Source organism: Cryptomeria japonica, chromosome 4, assembly GCF_030272615.1.
Source record: "Cryptomeria japonica chromosome 4, Sugi_1.0, whole genome shotgun sequence".
NCBI lineage: Eukaryota > Viridiplantae > Streptophyta > Pinopsida > Cupressales > Cupressaceae > Cryptomeria > Cryptomeria japonica.
In genome coordinates, this window is record NC_081408.1 from 438,077,967 (window position 1) to 438,096,190 (window position 18,224).

Consider the following 18,224-nt stretch of genomic DNA (forward strand, 5'->3'; position numbering starts at 1 on the left):
GATGTGTACAACTTGCATTTAAATGATGTTCTTGGTTTCTTTCCCAACTGACATTATTTACATACCAAATCAGAGGGCTTCACAATCTTAGGCAAATCTCTAATAGCTTGAGTAGAACTTATCCTTACCATACAGTTAAAGTTAACATGACACATCCTCCTATGCCACAACCAACTTTCATCTATCTGAGCAATCAAACAACTTTTCTCACCAACATTCAAGTGAAAGATATTACCTTTAGTTTTAGTCCTTGTTGCAATATCTACACCAGAGGCATTCAAAATCTTTCTTTTACCATTCTTGAATTGTAAATCATATCCCTTGTCAACCATCTAACCAACACTTAGAATATTATGCATTAAACCTTCAACATATAAGACATCATTAGTTTTATTCTTACCATCAAAAGATATAGAACCTCTACCATAAATCACACAAGCTTTATCATCTCCAAATCTTACTATACCACCATCATACCTTTCCATATTTACAAATTTACGTTTATCACCTATCATATGATGTGAAAAATCACTATCAATTACCCATTCATCTTTATCTTTAATCTTCGCAGCCAAAGCTTTCTCCTCAACAATGTAGCTTGTAGGATTCACTAGTACCGGATCATATTATTTGATAGTAAAATGTCCTATCTTATTACAAGAGAAACATTTCAAAGGTAGCTTTCCATCATACTTACCGACTCCTTTAGGCAATCTTTGAGCAATAAGTGCTTCAATCTCATCCAACTCTTTCTCCTGTTCTTCCATCTCTCTCATCTCTTTTTCATAGCTTGAAACCCTAGATGAACTCTCTCCCAGATCATACAATTTCTTCCCAGATATAGAGGCTTTAAATGCAGTCTCAGAATTGCTATGTGATTCTCCAAATTCACTCAGCTCAAATGAAGCTAGCTTACCAACCAACATATCTCTTGTCACAATAGTCACACTTTGGATCTCGTCAATAGCAACAACTTTAGCTTTATAAGAAAAAGGAAAGGATCTCAACACCTTAGCAACAATCTCATCCTCCTCAAGAGTTCCACCAACACATCTAATATTAAGAACAAGTTCATTCACTTTAGTCATAAAGGAAGTTATGTTCTCATCTTATCCTATCTTTAATGTCTCATATTTTCCCTTCAAACTCTGCAATTTAGCAACTTTAACTTGTGCATCTCCTTCATACAAGACCTTTAGCTTTTTCAATATCACATGTGCAGTCTGAAGTCCCATCACATTAGCATCTCTAAATCAGTCAAAGCACTCAAAAACACTTCCTTAGTCCTTATGTTATGTTCAACTTCCTTGATCTCATCAGCAGTAACCAATCCATTTAGAGGAACATTATTGTAGACATTCTTTGTAATCTTCCAATAATTTTCACCAAGACACTTCAGATGAACTTCCATTTGGTCCTTCCAAACAGTATAATTATTTACATCAAATCTAGGAATCTCCTTCTTAAACACATAAGCTGTCATCCCGAATCTCCTCAAGCGGTTAAGCTTCTTCAGGAGGATATAGCTTTGATACCACTTGTTGGCAACAAGAAGGAAGGAAAAATGAGAGGGGAGGTGAATGAATTTTCACTGGATTAGACCAATTAAGAACAATCTCAGATTTGATCAACTGCAACAAAAAGAAAGATAACAACAATAACAACAACACACATAACACCAATATTTTTGACGTGGAAAACCTGGTTAAGGGAAAAACCACAGTGGGAACCTACCCACAATGAGATGATACTCTATAGTTGTATATGTAAATATTACAATGGGGAATGCACATGCATTCAAGAACACTTCCTAGAGTTCACTACTCAAATTACAATGACCTAGAAAGCTCCAACCCTTAGGGAAGTTTCACTACCTTATAATAAGATTGAGACTACAATATGGAAAGAATGAACTACAAAAATAGCATCTGCTAATGGTTGACGACAAATTCGGTAAAGCTCAAATGTTTGTCCTTCACCAATCTCTGCTAAACACACCACACTAAAAGATGAATTCACTTAATCACACATACATCACTCTCTGATAATGCAAACACAACACCAATGACACCAAATTATATTAACATTACACCCATTTATATAAATCATCAACTTTGACTACAAGGACAACCAAACCCATAGCACCTAATTACAAAATTACATCACACGATACATAAATCAACCACCAGACCAATACAATGCCATAGAAAACATATGGACCTAAATCAACTCCTCAAACACCCACCACCACCAAAAATCTTGCCAAGATCAACCACAACACATTACACCACCAAAATACTGCATAACACAAAGAATATCACTGGTCCAAAAGGATCATAAAGAACTCGCACAATAATCAATGTCAACCACCAAAACAAATAGGACATGATTAGGAAATGTCAACAAGCATGTCAGAACCATCCACAATAGATGCACCAACACCACTTAAGAAAATCTCCATCGATCAACACGCTAACATTCAAGAACACTTAGGAACAACAACTCAGATAAGAAAGATAGCTTCCAGAGCACCAAATCATGAACCATTTGAAATAAAGATACACACGAACATCCGAAACACTCTCCCAAATCTGCAACACAAGATATGATCATACCAGAGAACAACATATCAAACACTAGAACACTACAACATTGAACACACAAAACTAGTCTCCATACCAGAATCCATAACTCGACCAAATCATCACAAAGCATAATGAAATAAATAAAGAATGAAGTATCTCTAGTTGGTTCATCATCCCAAACAAATAAACAAACCAGATCAACTCACTGCAATCACCAGATGACCAAAATAATTCTCTGCAACAAAAAAACACAGGAATATGTTGACATCAATGACAACAACATATCCTAGTAGCAACAATGTCCAACAAGGATTAGGAAAAGTGATTTGTAGGAATCACCTAGTTATCTTAGTTAATTGAAGTTAATTAACTAATAGAGATTTAGAAAAAATAATGATTGAGATGACTTTAGAAGAATGAGAAATAATTAATTCTGATAAATTATTTATAGAACTATAGTGATAAGATTAATAAAATTTGATTTAATTAACCTTAAGAGGGAGGGGATCAACACAATTTAATTAATCAATTATGTGGGAAGGCTTAAATTAATTAAATATTAATTTAATTATTTTTAGATGTCTATAGTTTTTATTCCCTTGGATGTTTATGTGTCGACCTAGGTCAAGTGATGTGTGTGGAGCCTTATGTCACTCTCCGAAGCATAGGGGATGGACCTTTTTGGATCCACATGGTTGGGAGGTTGATGCCTTCTTCCATTGGGATATTTGATGGTTTATTCATGAGCTTGATGGATGGTTCTTCTTCTCTTCAGTTCCAGTATTGTGGTTTAAGATGCATAAGTATTCTCTGATGTATATAAAGATTTATCTATGTACTTTGTAATTGGATGTCATTTACGTGGATAATGTATCATGACACTCTCAGTGGAAATATTAGTGTAAATCTGTAATGAAACTATTTATGCGATGTAAGATGTAATGTAATGATGTTATTATATGTTTAGTGAGTGTAGTGTTGGTACTGGCTATATTTTAGGATTGGATAGTGTATACACCTAAAAATGGTCTGAAAATAATTAATTGAATAACCAATTATTTAATTAATCCCCCTTCCCAATTTAATTGAATTCATTAGCAATTTGATTAAATTCTCCCATTCATCTACTTATTAATAAATCTAAGGATTTATTTAATAGGTTCATTTCAATATTCCCCTTTGATTAATTAATTCAAATTACTTAATCCTCCCCCCATTTAATTCATTTCTTATAATCCTCTAATTAATTAAAACAAATCAATTTATGAGTTGTTGAAAGTTAATTAGCATTTTCCTATTATTTGATTTTTTAAAATTCAAATTACCCACATGTCTCCTAACTTCTAACCACCTAACCTAACCATCCCTCTAACCTAACTCATTCCACCTATCCTTGGGTTTAACTAACCCTATCCTATCTTGCACATCCTAACCTCCTTATCCTAACCTCCTATGGTGTGGATATTCTCCCCTTGAGACACGTGGCACTTTGGCCACGTGTCTTCTTCCTTGGACACTTTCCCTCTCATGAGAAAGGATCCTTGACACTTGTCACCAAAGAGATGACAAGTGTCCCTTCCTCTAACCTCTTCTCCAACCTCCTCCAATTTCACCCTTGATATCTTCAGACTCAATCTTGACCGTTGATTCCTGCCACCTCAGCCCTAGCCTTGGAAATCCTATAAATATCCCCCATTTTGGAGCACAAAGGATCCCATCTCATATCAATTTAGGCATTGTTACTATAGGCATATCCATTCTCAAATATAATTTGAGCATTGTTATTATAGGCAATTGCATCTTAGATCTAGTTTAATTTGATCATTTTCTAGCATAATTGTTGAATCATGTAGCTTAATCAATCTCTTTTCTAGCTTAATTGCATCATCATCATAGCTTAATCATGAATATAAATAGCTTAATTTGACTCTTGGATCAATCTAGCATAATCAATATCATCTATCTTGCATATCATTATCATTTCAAATCCTCCATCTAGGTGTAGTCAAGTCACTGGGATTGCTTATCTTGATCTGAGAGCAAATCCACACTCGCATCTCTTAGGAGGCGATAGGTCAATTTGTCATGGTTTATCTTTAATTTGCTTTTAATTTGCTAACCATGCTTGTAATGATCTATTGTGTGTTTGTATTGCAGCTGCAGGTACCATACTTCACAGGCATGAAAGATAGTGAAGAGGGTGAAAACATACAGGGTAAGATTAATGACAAGTATTAAAATAAAAATTTAAAACACAAAATACACCATTTTTACCTTGCTATTTCACCTTCATCTTCAGATTGAGACTTTGATGAAGCCAAAGATGTGCCCCTCCTTGACTTGATTGGATTGGCTCCTTGTTGATATGTGGATTTGTCTCCAAAATGCACAACACATGGGATGATTATGGATGATTGATAGGAGATAATGTATAAATTCTCAAATGGAGGCTATGGATACAAAGATGACTATAGTGGGAAAGCTAAAAATATTATTTCTAAGAACAAATTAGCAGCATGAGATTACTCGATTATGAGATGTGGAATGAAGGGGAGGAGACCCCAATTTATAGATTTGAAGGAGAATGAATGGATAATCAAGATTGAAGATGAATCAAGGGTGTAGATTGAAGGAGAGGTTGCACATGGATTGAGAGAACATGAGAGGACAAGGTGTGGAGACCAAGATATTTTCTAAAAAGGCATGTCTTGTCTCCACACTCTACAAGGTGCATGGGGAAGATACCCTCAAGTACTTTGGGAGAATAAAAGGAATTAAAAATTCCTTGGAGAGAGGACAAGGGAATTAAAAATTCCCAAATCATGACTTTCATGGGGAAAGGAAATGGGAAAAAGAATTAAAAATTCATTGGTAAGGTGAGAGACATGGGAGAGTGTGAGATTTTGAAATCCTTGAAATGATTGAATTGAGTGCATTTAAGGTTGGAAGGTGAGGAGGGGACAAGATGACTTAGCCATTTATGGCTATTGGTTGAATTGGTGACTAATCATGGGGATTAACCACTAGTAAATGATTAGGAGGGATGATTAGGTGGGATAATAAGATATTAGAAGACAAGTGGGGATTGTAGGAGGTTTTGACAGAGGAGAGAGAATGAGTGGAGGAATTAAAAATTAAGAAATACTGCCAAGTGGGCATTGTAGAAGAATTAATTGGCTTAATGAAGAATTAGGGAGAGTGATTTGTAGGAATCACATGATTTAGTTAATTAATTTGAATTAATTAACTAAAAGGAATTTCAAAAGAAATAATTAGTTGGGGAACTTTAGAGGAATAAGGGATATTATATTATTAAATAAATCAATTATCTGAACTATAGTGACAACATTAATTAAATTTAAATAATTTTGAGAGGAATAAAGGTGATATAATTAAATCAATTAATTACATAGAAATGATAAATTAGTTAAATATTTATTTTAATTAATTTTATACGTCTATATATAGATCCATTATGATTGCAAGATTTAATATCATAGGAATATTTGGTATTGATGTTTAAAATGAATGTAGTATCTTAGAAGTGATAAATATGTTATACTTCATGGATATATTTCTATGGTTTAAATGAGTGCTTCTTTAGCTATATTTTGTGATAAGTCCATAGTTTAAGTAGGGAATGTTTCATGTGTCTATATGGTTGTTGCATCATCAGTAATGATGGTAGGATACCTTATAGGACATAAGTTAGATCTTATGAGATTTTTTCCAATTGTGCATTAGTGTTATGCAATCATATTAATTTAAATGTATTAATTTCATTTAAGTTTAATATGATGATGTATCTCTTTTAAAAAATTTATCTCTAAGATGTCTATTTAGGTTGTTAGTCATCTTTGTTCTCTAGGGTTCCTTGGCGAGCATTGCGTGAATGCTAATGGGTCAAACAATTCTTATAAGCAAGCTAGGCACAATCTTTGCATATTTATTTGACAACATCCAAAGCTATGAATTCTGATCACTCATTGGTAGTATCAAAAGATAAACTCAATCACCAAACTATGAGCTGGTAATAAGCTCTATATGTACTAAATTTTATACTCCCAATATGACATTTAAAGAATCATGTATTTCATAGTAAAATCTTAATCATAAATATCACCCATTTATTAACACATAAGAAAGTCTCCTAGATGGGATAATGATATCTTAGAAAAATAGGCAAACTAGACTCTATAAAAAGTCTAAGGCTTCACATGTATACCCCATGACACTTTTTTTATTTAGATCAAGGGTTGATGTAATAGATCCTATCCCTAGATAAGCTCTAGAGAACATGATCTCAATAACCATTGAAAAACACAGGTATTATCCTATCAATGCAAGCTTATACCTATAGGAACAAGAATTTATAATAACTTCATAATAATAGGCCACATGGTAACAATCATTTAATTACCATTTTGATGGCTATATAACCATACAATATCTAATCCAACATTTATGCAAATTTGTAATTTACCACAAAAATCATTCCCCACCTAAGACTTTTCATATTTATAACAATTATCAAATATTTGAAGGATTTCCTTAGCTAATATTGTTGGAATCCAAGAACATTGAGAGAGGGGGGGGGGGGGGGGGGATGGTGAATCAATGTTCTACTGGAAAGATAAATTTTAACCTTAGTAAAACATGCATACACCAACCGATATATATATAGAATTGAAAGAAGTAAAGAAACCAATAAGACAATCACATAAATGAATACCATAACACACATAATTATACGTGGAAAACCTCAAAGAGGAAAAACCACAGTGAAATTTGTGACCCACAATATCAATTCACTAGCTATATGAAGAGATATTACAAAATATAGGGGCCTGCACTTGCAGAAAGGCTTACAGCCTAGAGCACACTGCTCAATCACAAAAGGAGCCTCATTGACTACATACAAATCCATACTACAATCCAGAAAAATGATTGAATTGTAAAGATATCATCTTCTATGGTTGAATACAATTCCGGTTAAGCTCTGTCTGTTCTGGTCTCAAACCCTTAACCCTATACCAGAATAACCCTTTACAAAAATATCCTCACATACATAATATCTCTCATATATTTTGCATCTCCTTTATTCTTTCCTTCCTTATGCATATATCATGATCTCTCTATATTAAAATGATCTAGCCAACTAACCTATATATCCTTTACAATTTATCATGCCTTATGTCGGCTTACAAAGATAATTACAATATAAATATACATGTCAGCTAGATAATATAAGTACATGAATATCAACAGCAATTTCCGATGCCAGATCCAAAAGATGTTGGCCTCCAAATAACTTGATTCTAAACCATGTGAGCTGCATTTTCGGTAGCCAAAGAATTCCTTCCAACCTACCGGTGTGGGTGCCAGTGCTGGTGAAGTGTCTGTGAAGTGCTTGCCAATATACAACTAACCCAAAATATGAAGCCGAAATAAATTACCATGTTGCCATCAATGAAAACATATTGAAACCATCCAATTGAGTGTCAATTTTCAACAATCTCTCCCTTTGGAATTGATGGCAACACTCATGTGAAAAATGGTCATGGTTTACAACTGTCGGTTTCATCTTGAACCTGCTCCCCCTGAGCTAAATATCCATCAATACAAAATACTCCATACTTCCATAGTTTTCCATCTATACTCCCCCTAATGTAAACAACTCCCTTTTTCTTTTTTCACATCAATATCACTCCCCCTCTGATATCAATGCCATCAAAAATACCCAAAAAGGTATCAAAAACCAAAAATCGGGATGAAGAATGAAAGACTGTACAATGAATATGTCCCAAAATACCTTACCGGAGCTAGATGTATTTGAAAATATCCAGAAAGGCCTTCTCCAATAGCTCAAGATAGGTATCCCAACCAGATTTGAAAGTACCAAAAATAGAAACAAGTCCATTTAACATATGGGAAAATGATTCTGTTAGTAAGATGAGAGGGGGGGGTGAATCATATAAACTCACAATGCAATATATTCAACAGATTCAACCTTGGTAGCCTTTACTTTAATATGCAACCTAGACTGTAAATCGTTCAACCTCATAAACTGACAAACTTAAAACATCACAACACATTTAACACCAGATTTAACGTGGAAACCCAAATAGGGAAAAACCACTGTGGGATTTCGGACCCACTAAGAAATATACCCTTCTAGAGTATGCTCGGTTAAAATCCAATCCTGTTACAGATTACAAAAACACATTGCTAGATGTGACTCAGTTAAGGGGTTTCCCTCAAATCTGTTAGAATCTTGTACTTTGTTAGAAGTGACCTTGTCAAAGGATTTCAAACACTCATTTAGAATGTTACCTTGCTAGAGGATTTACAAATAAGACTATTAGGTCCACTCGGTTAAGATATTTCCTATCACTTACAAAATAAATAATAGTAATAAAATATATCTGCAGCTTCACATCTGAAATGCTAAAACAGATTCTATGTGCTCAATGTACTCAAGATAATCTTGTCATAAGACTTATCTTGCTTCTTGCTGGGCTTCTCAATCTGTCCTTCAATTAGATCTTCAATCTTCTATGCTCGCTGATCACTACAGTAGCATCACTGTTCTTCTATTTGCCGGCATGCATTATTCATCAACAATTCCTTATTTATAAACAATTCCTAACCGCTTAATCTCCTTGATCACATTTCCCATGATCAATCTTAGCCATCAGATCATCACACTTGACTAGGTTCATTGAATCCTTCGAATTGAAATTTTTTTTATCTCACCTTCGAACTTGTATTCCTTCCTTGGTACTTGTGCTAGGTTATGACCATTTAATTTGCACTGTAGATCTGACTCTTGTATTTTGATTCTCGTAGATCCTCAACAAACTTCTTGCATGACATACCCATCATCTATACATCTCCAGCTCATTGGTATCCTTCATTTAATAATGCTTTTATTCATCCAATGCATTCTATTATTGCTCAGTTGTTACTCGATTAATACTGAACTTCACTCAGTAGACATTCTGCCTTCATTAACCGATATCGATAACCTTGGGGTTTACCGACTAGCTCCTTGCTCGGTAACATAGAACACTATCAAACCTTTACTCATGAAATATTTTCTCCTTCTTGTTCAGTTAATGAATACACATATATAGGATATCAAAACAATCAAAACGACATAATCTCATCACTGTCTAACTCGGTAATAGTTGCCCATTTGAATAACATATTTTTCCCTTTCATTTTCACATGCATTCTGTGTCATTTACCGACATCTTTATACTCATCAAAACATATTTCTTAAGATATGGCAACATCATACTGAATCAGAAAATCAATTTCTTGACATCAATGACAAAATAATATTATTAAGACAGTAATTATTCTTTATCAGTTCTATCAACAACATTCTCAATATCCTTATACCAATAGACTTATTGAAATGCCAACAATCTCCCTGTTTGGCATTGATGGAAATAGCAACTTGATTTATTTCAATTGATTCAGATTTAGATTGCTGTAAAACTATCTTCTTTTAATCCTTGAGTTGTAAACATCTCCTGCAAACTTTCTCCCCCTGTCATTAGTCATCTCCCCCTTTGACAACAATGCCAAAAAGTAAAACTAATGCATGATTACTTTCCTTGTGAAATAATTTCCTTGCAGTTAAAACATATACAAATGTATCATTTCAGTCTTGGTCAGAGCATCTTGTCTTCAATCACTATTTCCTGTACAACTTTAGGCAACCTCCTAAAGTGTGTAAATCAACATCAACTCATAAATAGTATTCTGTAGAGTCATAGAATTGATTCTTTCACCAAACTCTGTCAGTGAGTAGAGGATAGGGGTAGGACCCCTAACTTGCTTCTCAGATACTCAAAAGTGTCCCTTGGCAGTGGCTTTGTGAAGATGTTTGCTATTTGTTCCTTTGAAATAGTATATTCCAGCACAACTCTCTTTTCTTGAACTTCTTCTCTGAGATAATGATACTTTATAGAGATATGCTTTGTCTTAGAGTGCATTACTGGATTCTTTGAAATGTTAATAGCACTAGTATTATCACAGAATATAGTTACTAGCTCGGTAACTTTCTCATTCATACCTTCCAACAATTGTTTGATCCATGTTATATTGGTGCAATTCAATGTTGTAGCGACATATTCAGCTTCAGCTGTTGACTATGAAATGCATCCTTGTTTCTTGCTAAGCCAACTCACTAGTCTTTCTCCCAAAAAGAAAGCTCCACCGCATGTGCTTTTCCTATCATCAATGTTTCCTACCCAATCAGCATCAGTATCGACTTTTAAGTAAAAATCATTCCTCTTTTGATATACTAAACCATAATCTTTAGTGCCTCTTAAGTATCTGAAAATTCTCTTAATTGCTGTCATATGGGTTTCTTTGGGATCTGCAAAAAATCTTGCAACTATACCTACTGCATTGCTATATCAAGCCTGTTGCGAACCACATATTGCAAATTTCCAATCATAGATCGGTAAAGTGTCTCATCAATAGATGCAGATTCATCATTCTTTGATAGTTTACAATTGGTAGTCATAGGAGTACTTACAGGTTTAGAATCCTCCATTCCAAATTTCTTCAAGATTTCCTTTATATAATTGGATTGAGTAATGAAAATCTCATCTTTCTATTGCAGTATTTGTAAACCTATAAAATACTTTATTTCACCGATTAATGACATCTCAAATTCTTTGCACATTTTATTTCCAAAGTTCTTGCATAAAGAATCATTTCCACAAAAAATAATATCATCAACAAATATGGCTGAAATCAATATTCCATTGTCCTCATCATTCTTCATATACATGTTGTTGTTTTCACTTGTTCTCATAAAACTAATCTTGATTAAGTAAGAGTGCAATCTCTCATACCATGCTCTAGGTGCTTGCTTCAGGCCACATAAAGCTTTGTTCAACTTACATACCTGATCTTTATTCTTCTCTTCAACAAATCCTTTAGGCTGTTCAATATAAACTTCTTCTTCTAGTATACCATTCAAAAATGCAGATTTAACATCCATTTGATATGCCTTGAAATTTTTGTAAGCAACATATGCCAACAATGTTCTTACTCCCTCAAGTCTTGCCACAGGTGCAAAAGTCTCACCATAGTATATTCCTTCTTCTTGAGCATAACCTTTGCAAACTAGCCTTGCTTTATTCCGAATGACCTCACCTTTTTCATTTAGCTTGTTTATGAAAATCCACTTTGTACCGATTACATTTTTCTCTTTTGGTCTTGGGACCAGTGTACATGTTTCATTTTTCTTGATTTGTTCAATCTCTTCTGTCGTAGCATTTACCCAATCTTCATTGCAAACTGCCTCTTTTACTATCTTCGGTTCAAATTCAGATACTAGACATGTGTTCTGTCTCAGTTTGTTCCTTGTCATCACTGGATCATCCTTATCTCCTATAATCTGACTTAATCCATGATTCCTTCTAACATATTTGGCTAATATAAGCTCGGTAGGCTCTGTATGATCTTCTTCATCACTCAGTAACTGGGTATTTTCTTCATTTGCTTCATCAACTTTCTCGGTAGGACTTCTCGGTTGAACATATACAAACTCTTCATAATCTTCTGGTTCTTTGGAATTTCCTTCATCATTTCTTTCCGCAAATTCATCAATTTTCACATTTGCACTTTCCACTATTTTGTTAGATGATTTGATCAGACATTTAAATGCTTTACTTCTAGAAGAATAACGAAGAAATGTTCCTTCTTCGCTTTTCTGATCAAACTTTCCATTTCTGTCATCTTTGTGAACATAACATCTACTCCCAAATATTTTAAAATAACTCACATTAGGTTTCTTGCCATACCAGATTTCATATAGTGTCTTCAAAGTTCCTTTCTTCAGTTGTACTTGGTTCAAGGTGTAGACTGCAATGCTTATTGCTTCTCTCCAAAATGTTTGAGGTCCCCTCTTTTCTATCATTAGGGTTCTAGCACAGTCTACAATAGATCTGTTTCTTCTTTCAACTATTCCATTTTGCTGTGGTGTTCTTGGTGCAGACACTTGTCTCTTTATACCATGATCATTGCAAAATAAGTTAAATTCATTAGAAATGAACTCTCCTCTATCAGATCTTAGACATTTCAGCTATCTTCCTATTTCATTTTCAACTCTTTCCTTATACCATTTGAAAATTTGAAAGGCTTCTGATTCTTCTTTTAAAAACATAACTGACATCATCCTTGAGCAATCATCCACAAATAATATGAAGTATTTATCACCATAATAACTTTAAACTTTCATAGGACCAAAAAGATCAGTGTGCACAAGATCTAAAATTCCTTTAGAGGTGTAGGACTTACTTGTAAAGCTTGATCTTGTCATCTTACCCATCTGGTATCCTCGACACATAGCATTCACAGGTTTTTCCAAGCTCGGTAGACCTCTTACACGATGCTTCTTACTTATTTTCATCAGATTATCAAAATTTACATGACAAAACCTTTTATGCCATAACCAGGTATCTTCTATTTTTGCATATAGACAATTGTTCCGAGTTGAGTCAAGATGAAATGTATTACCTCTTGTTTGAGTCCTTGTAGCAGCTAACTTTCCATATTTGTCATGAAATTTGACAATTCCCTTTTGAAATTCTATTTGGTATCCTGTATTGTTTAGCTGTGCTACACTCAATAAATTGTATTTCAAACCTTCAACCCAATATACATCATCACATTTAGCATTGTCAAGAAGTGTGATAGATCCTTTACCTTTCACCGGACATGGTGCATCATTACCAAATCTTACATAACCTCCATCATAATCTTCTAATTTAACAAACTTGTGTTTATCACCTGTCATGTGATGTGAGCATCCACTATCTATGATCCAAGAATCATTATTATTTATGTGAGATATTAAGGCTTTTTCTTCATACCTTTCTTCATCTGATCCATCTTTAATAGCCACATAAACAACTTCCTCTGTCTCAGTTTCATTAGATTTATCATCGTTGGATTCCTCATTAGCTACTAGGCATGTCTTTCTATCTCTCCTTCGGAAGTCTCGGTGCCCTCTGTAATGATTTTCTTTCTGTCTGTCATCTCGGTATTCTCTCTTTTCACTAGATTCTTTGTTAGGGCAGTTAGAAGCCATATGTCCTATTTTATCATAGTTAAAACATTTCAAAGGTAACTTCCCTTTATACTTACCTTTACCTCTCGGTAACCTTCTGGCTTATAATGCTTCAAACTCTTCTTGCTTTCTGATTTCCTCATATAGTTTGTGTACTTCTTCCATGTTTTTGCAAAATCTTTCACTTGCTCCACTGTGATTTCCTTCAGTATACTTATACATTCTATCATTGTAATCATCAGATTCACCAAGATGAAAAGAACTGAATGTAGATTCAACTTTATTTATCGAAGAGCCACTGTTATCAAAATTACTTAACTCAAATGCATGTAGCTTACCGATAGTAGCATCCAAGGAGACTAACATGTTTGGCACAAACCTTAATTCATTAATTGCAGAGACTCAAATGGCATAAGCAGGTAGAAGTGTTCTAAGCAACTTACTTGTTACATCCTTTTCTTCAATAGTTCCTCCTGCTCCTTTGATTTGATTGACAGTTTCCTTTAACCTTGTACTATATTGGATTATGTTCTCACCTTCATTCATTCTCATGGATTCAAGTTGACCTCTTAGACTATCTACTTTTGCTCTCTAAACATGTTCATCACCACCATACACAGATATGAGCTTATTCCACATTGCTTTGGCATCATTACAACCTTCCAGATCATTAAACTTTGAGTCGGTCAATTCTGATGTTATTTCAATCATTGCTTGAATATGTTCTTGCTTTTCCTTTATCTCTTCCATTGTCATTAGGTAGGTGCTTGGTGCAGTGTAATCATTCTCCAGATAATATGTTGCATATTCTCTAATTCTTGATAAGTGCAATTTCATCCTTTTCTGCCATGTGGAGAAAGTTGACTTGTTCAGCTTTGGGGCATCCCTCTTATACATCTTCGGATCTTGCCTCAAGTTCCTTTAAACTTTTCTTCCGAAGTCCAGAGTTTTGATACCAATAGTTAGTAAGATGAGAGGGGGGGGTGAATAATATAAACTCACAATGCAATATATTCAACTGATTCAACCTCGGTAGCCTTTACTTTTATATGCAACCTAGACTGTAAATCATTCAACCTCATAAACTGACAAACTTAAAACATCACAACACATTTAACACTAGATTTAACGTGGAAACCCAAATAGGGAAAAACAACTGTGGGATTTTAGACCCACTAAGAAATATACCCTTCTAGAGTATGCTCGGTTCAAAGCTAGTCCTGTTACAGATTAAAAAAAACACATTGCTAGATGTGACCCGGTTAAGGGGTTTCCCTTAGATCTGTTAGAATCTTGCACTTTGTTAGAAGTGACCTTGTCAAAGGATTCCAAACACTCATTCAGAATGTTACCTTGCTAGAGGATTTACAAATAAGACTGTTAGGTCCACTTGGTTAAGAGATTTCCTGTCACTTACAGAATAAATAACAGTAATAAAATATATCTGCAACTTCACATCTGAAATGCTAAAATAGATTCTATGTGCTCAATATACTCAAGATAATCTTTTCATAAGACTTATCTTGCTTCTTGCTGGGTTTCTCAATCTGTCCTTCAATCGGATCTTCAATCTTCTGTGCTCAGTGATCACTACAGCAGCATCATTGTTCTTCTATTTGCCCGCATGCATTGTTCATCAACAATTCCTTATTTATAAACAATTCCTAACCACTTAATCTCCTTGATCACATTTCCCATGATCAATCTTAGCCATCCGATCATCACACTTGACTAGGTTCATTGAATCCTTTGATCTGAAAAACATTTTATCTCACCTTGGAAATTGTATTCCTTCTTTGGTACTTGTGCTAGGTTATGACTGTTTAATCTGTGCTGTAGATCTGACTCTTGTATTTTCATTGTCGTAGATCCTCAACAAACTTCTTGCACAACATACCAATCATCTATATAGCTCCAGCTCACTGGCATCCTTCATTTAATAATGCTTTTATTCATCCAATGTGTTCCGTTATTGCTCAGTTGTTACTCGGTTAATATTGAACTTCACTCGATAGACATTCTACCTTCATTAACCGATATCTTTAACCTTGGGGTTTATTGATTAGCTCCTTGCTCAGTAACATAGAACAGTATCAAACCTTTACTCATGAAATCTTTTCTCCTTCTTGTTCAGTCAATGAATACACATATATAGGATATCAAAACAATCAAAATGACATAATCTAATCACTATCTAACTCGGTAATAGTTGCCCATTTGAATAACATATTTTTCCCTTTCATTTTCACATTCATTCTGTGTCATTTACCGACATCTCTATACTCATCAAAACATACTTCTTAAGATATGGCAACATCATACTGAATCAGAAAATCAATTTCTTGACATCAATGACAAAATAATATTATTAAGACAGTAATTATCCTTTATCAGTTATATCAACAACCTTCTCAATATCCTTATACCAACAGACTTATTGAAATGCCAACAGTCTCTTTCTCATTAAGCTCTGTCGGTGTGGGCTTACCAACTAGATCTATACACTCCTTCTTATGTAGACTAAGTGAATCCAACCAGAGACTCGCCAATCCTCTGAAACTTCTGGATCTCCTTATGATTTAATCTTTTTCCTTCTGAAGAGAAAAAACTTAGGCTTCCAAAACCAAAATTTGACCATCTATAGATGTAGTTAAAGAATTCAATCCATCAAAAAAAATGGCTATACCTACAATTTCTTCCTGAATATCCTTAATATTTTTGTCTATCTCAGCTGTGACCAAACCTGTATTACATCATACTCTATAGATATTAGTACACTTCCTCAATGCATTATCTGTCAATTTCAACTTATCATTAATCTTCTTCCTTTCAGAATCAATCACTTGATCAAATGTATCTCTTTTTGCTTGTGTGAACCTCTAGAGTGCTTGCCGATTTGATATCTGCTGTGAGGATTGAAAATCCTTTGAAATGTGCTCTGTGATTGTCTTAACCTTGTCGGATGGGCTCGCTTCTCTATCAAACTTGCACTCTAGGACTAGTCTATGCAAAATAGTGATAGACTAATCAATAACCCCTTTATCCATAGATCCTTCCTTGAACATTTTTTGTGCAACCATCATCATGAGTTCAGTAGAACTCATCTCGGTTATGCTTTTATTTTCAACCTGCGAGGTGTCAATTGACAACAATGATGGACTCACTACCGGTTCCTTGCCGAATTTCCCTTTCTTCTCCTCTGATGTTTTAACCTTTATACCTTCCTCACTTGCACCGGTGGCTTCACCACTTGGTGCAGCCTTAGTAACTATCGGTTCCTCCCACGGAATTGTAACCTCATTCTGTATATCTATATTTGGAGGACAGTTGTCCTCAAGATTAGTGTCCTGTACATTATCAAACTTTACACTCTCTGTATCTACTGGTATCTCAACATTTGCATGTACATTTGTATCTACTGGGGATTCAATATCCACTATCTTAATGTTTTTCAAAATTGAGGGTGAAGTACCTATAATACCCTTTCCTTTTCCTTCAATCGGGATGTCTGCAATATCTATCTTTGGTTCTGGTGAAGTATAAAAACAACAGTTCTCTTCAAAGAACTTAACCCATGCCTTGTGGGTTTTCTTGATTATCTCATTTACTCTACCTAGCATAAGACTAATTATTCTATGCTTGTTGTTAAAGATTTTCCTATCTGCAACCTCAAGTGTCTTATCCATCTCCTCTAGAGCAATAGAAACACAAACAAATAACAAATCTTATATCTTTATATGCCCATCTTCTTGCATTGCTGATAGTCTTCTAGCATCTAAAATATCATACAACTATGATGGTATTTTGTTTTCAATTTCTATCAAGGCTTTCTTATAGATATCTAAATACAACAAAATTGATTCCTCTACCTCTCTTTGTTCATCATTACCTAAATGTTCATAATAAAACTATACATTCTTCAACATACCATCTTTAGTAATCTCATCAACTAACTCTGTGCAAGTCTTTGGCAGAATGATAGGTACATTACCAGATTCAATGTCATCCTTCTTCTTTCTCCTTCTAGTACCGGATGGGGTTGAAGGTGTCTCTTTTGGTGCTCTTCTCTGTGCTAGTACCCTGATAGTAACTTTCCTAACTGGTTGCTTCTTAGCCTCTACCTTACTTAATTTAATTTTATTCCTCAGTACCCTTTTAAATGCCAAGGGTGTGTCATCTTTAGATGCAGATTCAGGGGCAATAGGTTCAATGAATATTTATGGTTCTTTTCTCTTCCTACCTTTCTCTGAGACAACATCAATCAATGATTTGATGTCCTGTGAAACCTTTTCAACAAACTTACTTGCCTTACCTTCCTGCTTCTCTCTCTACTTCTGGTTGAACTCAGTTTCAACCTCTCGCATCTTCTACTTAGCAGTGCGAAAGGTTTTTACAGTTTCATCTATTGGTGCATCAATTAGCATTTTTGCATAAGCATGAAGAATCTGTGCATCAACTTCATAACCCATTTCCTCAATCCAAATCTTCTGGGGCCTAATAACTTCCATCAAAATTTCATCTTTCTTGACCATGAAGCATAT